The sequence below is a fragment of the Microtus oregoni genome, unplaced genomic scaffold (assembly GCF_018167655.1).
Source record: "Microtus oregoni isolate MIOR12 unplaced genomic scaffold, Mior012 000002F_ref0000024, whole genome shotgun sequence".
NCBI classification, from domain to species: domain Eukaryota; kingdom Metazoa; phylum Chordata; class Mammalia; order Rodentia; family Cricetidae; genus Microtus; species Microtus oregoni.
Window position 1 is genome coordinate 5784044 of NW_024543061.1, and position 7669 is coordinate 5791712.

Below are 7669 nucleotides of genomic sequence, written 5' to 3' on the forward strand. Positions count from 1 at the left end.
TCACTAAAGAATATGGTGCATGGTTCATGTTAAAGGAGAGCCAAATGCTTAGCTGAAAAAAAAAAAAAAAGAGAGATAAACTAAGGAATTCAGCATAGTCAGGATTCCTGTCTTTGTCCTCTCCATAAACAATCAAACTAATGCAATGAAATTCACTTCAAAACTATGTTTTTTAGCGGACAATGAGGGCTGCTGAGAAGTCAAGAACAATGGTACTGGGTTTGGATCCTACTGCACATACTGGCTTTGTGGGAACCTAGGCTGTTTGGATGCTCACCTTACTAGACCTGGAAGGAGGTGGGAGGTCCTTGGACTCCCCACGGGGCAGGGAACCCTGACTGCTCTTTGGGCTGATGAGGGAGGGGGACTTGATTGGGGGAGGGGAGGGAAATGGGAGGCGGTGGCGGGGAGGAGACAGAAATCTTTAATAAATAAATTAATTAATAAAATAAAGAAAAAACTGTTTTTATATACTTTTTATATACTTTCTTTACTTTAATTTTTATTCTCTAAAAATCTCAGATATAGAGTGTATAATTATCTATCCACCTCCCCTCATCGAGCTCCCCATCACATCTCCCTCTCAAGTTCATACTGTGCTTTTATAATTTTTATTTATTTAAGCCATTGAACTCGGTGTTGCACACATGAGCACAGGTATGAGGAACCCCCAGGGACCTGAAGAATGGTGAATCTCTTTCCCCAAGCATCCATCAACTGCCAGTAACTCCTCTGCTAGGGATTGGGCCCTGGAAGACCCTCCCCTCTTCAATGGTGGAATATTTAACTGATTTGATCTTGTGCATATCCACAAACTTGTAAGAACTTACTGGGTACCATGTATTTTGAGTGTGGTGTGAAATGCCTTTTCACTCACCCCACAGTGTTCCCAGTTACCATTAAGTGAAATGAAACTAAAAGCCTCCATGCCAGTCTCCTTACCCTTTCCTTCCCTTCAACTACTACTCCTGATTTTTTTCACACATCACGTTTATATATAACCAACTGAAACCAGTTAGTGTTGCATATATATTATATATATTATATATATATATATATATATTTAAACGTTTCTTATTCTTCTCTCATATATTTCATCCCAACTGTAGTTCTCCATTCTTTCCTACCCCATCTGCCTCTCCTCCCTACCTCCCCTCTTTTCCAGATCCACACCCCTTTACCTTCCCTCAAAAAAGAGCAGGCCTCCCAGAGACATCTACCAAACATAGCACAACAAGCTACCATAATACTAGGCAAATATTATCACAGCAAGGCTGGTTGAGGCAAACTAATAGAAGGAAAAGGGTCCTACAAGCAGGCAGAAGGGTTAGAGAAAGACTCCATTTCCACTGTTAAGAACTCCATAAGATCATAAAGCTACTCAGTCATAACATGTAGGCAGAGGACCTAGGTGAGACCCCTACAGGTTCCCTGATTTATGCTAGCCCCCATGAATACCATATTCTCTGCTCTCGCTATCCTCACTATGCTTCCTCTATTCTTCTTTTTAAACTGATTTTATTGAGCTATGTATTTTTCTCTGTTCCCATCCCTTCTTCCCCACTTCACTTCTAACTTATCCCATGATCCTTATGCTCCCAATTTACTCAAGAGATTTTGTCTTTTTCTACTTCCCATGTAGATTAGATCCATGTAAGTTTCTTTTAGGGTCCTCTTTGTTGTCGTGGTTCTCTGGAATTGTGAATTGTAGGCTGGTTTTCTTTGCTTTATGTCGAAAACCCACTTATGAGTGAGTACATATTATATTTGTCTTTCTGGGTCTGGGTTAACTCACTCAGTATGATATTTTCTAGATCCATCCTTTTGCCCGCAAATTTCAAGATGTCATTATTTTTTTATGCTGTGTAGTACTCCATTGTGTAAATGTACCACATCTTCTTTATCCATTCTTTGGTTGGCTATCTCTATTATTTATACCCTAAGATTGCTTCTTCTCTCACAGATAGCCCTGGCCAAGTTCAATCTGCTGGTTATTTCAACCTATTTCTTCTTCTCTCTTCTCTGGATTACTCCATATACCACTGGTAGTCCTTGCTCTCTCATATCTACAACAAAAGCCTTCTCCTTAGCCATATTATGCAGTGGTCATACTGGCAATTTCTTTACTGTGCTTCCCTTGCCTACATCTGGTGCTAAAACCCGTGTATACATTTCCAACATACAATGTCACAAACTAAATATTCTCATTCCAAAAGAGAGCAAGGGAGGCACAGCAAAGAAAGATTGGACCATAGCAAAATTTAAAACTTAGTAGGACAAACACCAGATCCTGCCACTCTATGCCCTGCATCTGGGACACAGGACAAAATTATCTCAATTTCAAAGTATTGAGGTATCTCCACCCCTCTAGCTGCCTACAACACACTTCAGTCTCATGGGCTGGTTCAACTTCCTGTATATATTCATCCTTGGCAGGCATCCCACAGTTCTGGCATCTACAGCATCTTGAGCGCTCTACTTTAACCAAAGTTTCACCTTCCTGGCTTCATACAATGACCTCTCAGGGTCTCCTTGCAGGGACTCTGATCTTGTCACTCATTGTTTAGCCTCAGCAGCTCTCTGAAACCTTGGGGGAAAGATCCATGACCTCTTCAATTTTGTGTCTTGCATGTTTCCAAAACCAGTGTTTCATGGATGATACTTCCAAGTCCTCAGGTCAGTTCAGTATGGGCCTGGTTTTCTTGGACCTCAGTTATAGCAACTTTTGTGTGCTGAGGTTGAGGGTAGGCAGTACTTACTTCCTTAGGCAGTCACTCTATGTCACTTTACAGGAGTGAAAAAGTCCTTTGATATTCTGACCTTCTTTTCCTTCAAATAAACTTGCATTTTCAAGTTGGAACCTTTGACAGATGACTTTAGGATACCTTTCTTATTGTCCCAGTGCAAAGTTGGAGGCTTCTCCTTAACAGAGCTAATCTCCTTAACAATTACAGCCTTTTCCAACACTGCCTCAGCTACAGTCTTAAGCTTCCAGGTGATCTTTTCCTTTCCAAACTGAATGTTGTAAGAATTTCTCTCTCCCACTTTTCATTTCTCACTGTAAACCTGTGCAAGACAAATCAATAATAACCACACCACTAAATCAATGTTAGGCTATCTTGAAATGCCCTCCCTCAAAGAAATCAGTCCATTACATTTAAGTCAGTTTATTGAAACTTCTCAAGACATGACCAGAATGCAGTCACATTCTTTGCCAAACACAACACAAATGACCCCTATTCCAGGTCCTGATAAGGTCCTTGCCTCCCTTTGAAATCATGAGTCAGCCTCCCTCCCCATGCATCACATTTTGTCTTCCAACCTCCCGCTAGAATAGACAGCCTTTAAAGCTCTGCTTGCAATATTCTGATGCTTTTCTAACCTGAAGTTCCAAACTCCTCTACCCTCTTCTCATAAAACATTCCCGAAGGCCTAAAACACACATAATCAAGTTTATTATAATGATTCCCCACTCCTGATACAAATTCTGCCGTAATAACCTTTCTGCTACTATGATGAAATATCTTGATGAAAGCAACTTAACAACAGGACCATGAGGCCAGCCAAGCATATTGTACTTGCATTCTAGAAGCACAGAAAAAGACTAAAGAGTAGAGTCAGGCTATAAAACCTCAGGGGCTAAGAGACCTCTACCGGACTGGGTGAGAGTCAGGGACCTTCGAGGGAGTGGGACACTTATGGGAACAGACCTGAGCCAGCAACTTGGGCCAGAGCAGGCCTGAGAGAGCGGTGTCCACAGGAGCAGGTACAAGGGATCAACTACAGAGGGAGCAGGCCCTAGCCAGAGACTTCTGTCGAATGGGGCATCAATCAGGAAACTCTGAGAGAGCATACCCTAGCCAGGGACATCTGCAGGAACAGGCCTGAACCAGTGACCTTTACCAGAGTAGGCCTGAGCCAGCTACCTCAGCAAGAGCAGGCTCAAGGAAGCCACCTCCATAGGAGCAGACTTCATCCAGTGAACTCCACCAGAGCAGGCCCAAGGCAATGACCTCCACAGGAGCAGGTACATGGGAGCCACCTCTGAGAGAACAGGCCTGTGACAGAGACCTATGAAGACCAGGCATGTATCAATGACCTCTGAGGTAGCAGCCTGAGCCAACGACCTCCTCAGAATAAGCCCAAGGTAGCGACCTCAAAAGGAGCAGTCCCAAGCAAGCAACCTACATGAGAGCAGACCCAAATGACCCCTGGTATTACCAAGTGACCTCCAGGAGCACTGAGCAACCTCCGAGAATACTGAGTGACCTCTAGGGTAACGAACCATGGCCATGACTGCACATGAGGAATAACCATCTGTGCTTTGGACCCACTGGCACCTGGAATATTGATCATCAGAGTCACAGACAGCCCCAACTATACCAATCAGAGGAAAAGGTGGGTAAGCAAGATAAGAACACACTCAACACAACAAAGAGCAACATGACACCAATAAAAACTAGTAACCCTACAATAGCAAGACTTGAACAACCAAATATAGATGAAAAGCAGAAGGAAGAAAATGACATAAAAATAACTTTAGGAGAATATTTGAGGCCCTTGAAGAGGAAATCAAAAGTTCCCTCAAAAAAATTAAGAAAAGAAAAATAAAAAATTGGAAGAAATCAACAAATTTCTTAAAGAAAACCAAGAAAAAGCAATCAAAAAATCAAAAAATGACAGAAACAATTCAAGACTTGAAAATTGAAATAGAGACAATAAAGAAAACACAAACAGAGGAAATTATAGAAATGGATATTATGAGAAAATGATCAAAAACCACAAATGCAAGAATAAACAGCAGGGGCTGGAGAGATGGCTCAGAGGTTAAGAGCGCTAGCTGCTTTTTCAGAGGTCGTGAGTTCAATTCCCAGCAACCACATGGTGGCTCACAACCATCTGTAATGAGTTCTGGAGCCCTCTTCTGACATGAGGGCATACATGGAGGCAGAATATTGTATACACAATAAATAAATCTTTTTTTAAAAAAAAATAAACAGAAGAATACAAGAAATGGAATAGAGAATCTCAAGTGCTAAAGACACAATAAAGGAAATAGACTTATCAGTCAAAGAAAACATTAAATCTAAGAAAAGCTTAACATAAAGTATCCAGGAAAGATGGAATACCATGAAAAGACCAAACCTAAGAATAATAGGGATAGAAGGAGAAGAAGTCCAACTCAAAAGCACAGAAAATATATTCAACAAAATCATAGAAGTAAACTTTTCCAACCTAAGTAGACATATGCCTATGAAGATATAAGAAGCTTATAGAACACCAAATAGACTTAATAAAAAAAAAGTCCCCTTGCTACATAATAATCAAAGCACTAAACATATAGAATAAAGAAAGAATATTAAGAACTGCAAAGGAAAAAGGTCAAGTAAAATATAAAGGTAGACCAATCAGAATTACACCTGACTGACTTCTCAATGGAAACAATAAAAGTCAGAAGGTCCTGGTCAAGCTTTATGTAGACATTAAGAGTCCATGGATGCCAGTCCAGCCTACCATACCCAGCAAAACTTTCAGTTACCATAGACAGAAAAAACAAGATATTCCAGGAAAGAGCCAGATTTAACCAATACCTTACTACACACTCAGACCTACACAAAGTACTAGAAGGAAAACTCCAACCCAAGAAAGTTGGTTACATCCACAGAAACAAAGACAAATGATGGTCATAGGAGCAAATACCAAAGAAGGGGAAAACACACAAATTAACATCAACAACAAAAACTGAAATCAGAAACAAGACCTGGTTGTCCATCCTCTCCATATCTATTCAATATAGTTTCTGAGGTTCTAACTAGAGCAAAAAGACAACAAAATGAGGTCAAATGGATACAAATTGGAAAAGAAATCAAATTCTCACTATTTGCTGATGATGTGATTGTTTACATAAGCGACCCCAAAAGTTCTAAAGAGGAACTTCTACAACTTATAAACACCTTCAGTAATGTAGCAGGAAACAAGATTTACTCAAAAAATCAGTAGCCCTTCTTTACAGAGATGATAAAATGGCTGAAAAAGATATCAGAGAGACATCACCCTTCACAATAGCTACACATAGCATAAAACTCTCGTAGTAACTCTAACCAAACAAGTGGAAGACCCGTATGACAAGAAGTTTAAATCTTTGAAGAAGGAAATTGAAGAAGACATCAGAAAATAGAAAGATCTCCCATGCTCTTGGGTAGGTAGAATTAACATAGTAAAAATAGCAATCTTACCAAAAACAATCTATAGATCTAATGCACTGCTCAGCAAAATCCCAGCAAAATTCTTCACAGACCTCAAAAGAACAATACTCAACTTCATATGGAAAACAAAAAACCCAGCAAAACCAAACAATCCTGTAAATAAAGAAACTTCTGGAGGCATCACAATCCCTGATTTTCAGTACTCTACTACAGAGCTACAGTACTGACAACTGCCTGGTATTGGCATAAAAACAGACAGGAAGACCAATGGAATCAAATCAAAGGCCCAGATACAAATGTACACACAAACACCCAATTTTTGACAAAGAAGCAAAAAAAATATAAAATGAAAAAAGGAAAGCTTGTTCAACAAATGGAGCTGGCATAACTAGATATCAACATGTAGAAGAATGAAAATAGATCCACATCTATTGCCATGCACAAAACTCAGTCCAAATAGATCAAAGACATCAACATAGGGCCAGCCACACTGAACCTCATAGAAGAGAAAGTGGGAAATACTCTTGAATTCACTGGCACAGGAGACCACTTCCTAAATATAACCCCAGTAACACAGACACTGATAGAAACAGTTAATAAATAGGACCTCCTAAAACTGAGAAGCTTCTGTAAAGCAAAGGACACAGTCAACAAGAAAAAAACAGCAGCCTACAATATGAGAAAAGATCTTCACCAACCCCACATTGGACAGAGGGCTGATCTCCAAAATATACAAATAACTCAAGAAATTGGTCATTAAATGAACAAATAATACAATAAAAAAAAATGGAGAACAGACCCAAACAGAGAATTCTCAACATAGGATTCTAAAATGGCTGAAAGATGCTTAAGGAAATGCTGCATGAACATCCCTAGTCATCAGAGAAATGCAAATCAGAACAACTCTGAGATTCCATCTTATACCTACAAGAATGGCCAAGATCAAAAACACTGATGACAACTTATGATGGAAAAGATATGGGGTAAAGGGAACACTCCTCCATTGCTGGTAGAAATGCAAACTTGTATAACCACTTTGGATATCAGTATGGCGATTTCTCAGAAAATTAGGAAACAACCTTCCTCAAGACCCAGCAACACCATTTTTGGGTGTATACCCAAAGGATGTTCAATTGTACCACAAAGACATGTATTCAACTATGTTCATAGCAGTATTGTTTGTCACCACCAGAACCTGGAAATAACCTAAATGCCCCTCGACCAATAGGTAAGGAAAATATAGTACTTTTACACAATAGAGTACTACTGCACAGAAGAAAAAAATAATGACATCTTGAAATTTGCGGGCAAAGGGATAGATCTAGAAAACATCATATTGAGTGAGGTAACCCAGACACAAAAAGGCAAATATCATATCATATTTACTCACTCATAAGTGGCTTTTAGACATAAAACAAAGAACAGCCTACAAATCATAATCCCAGAGAACCTCAACAACAAAG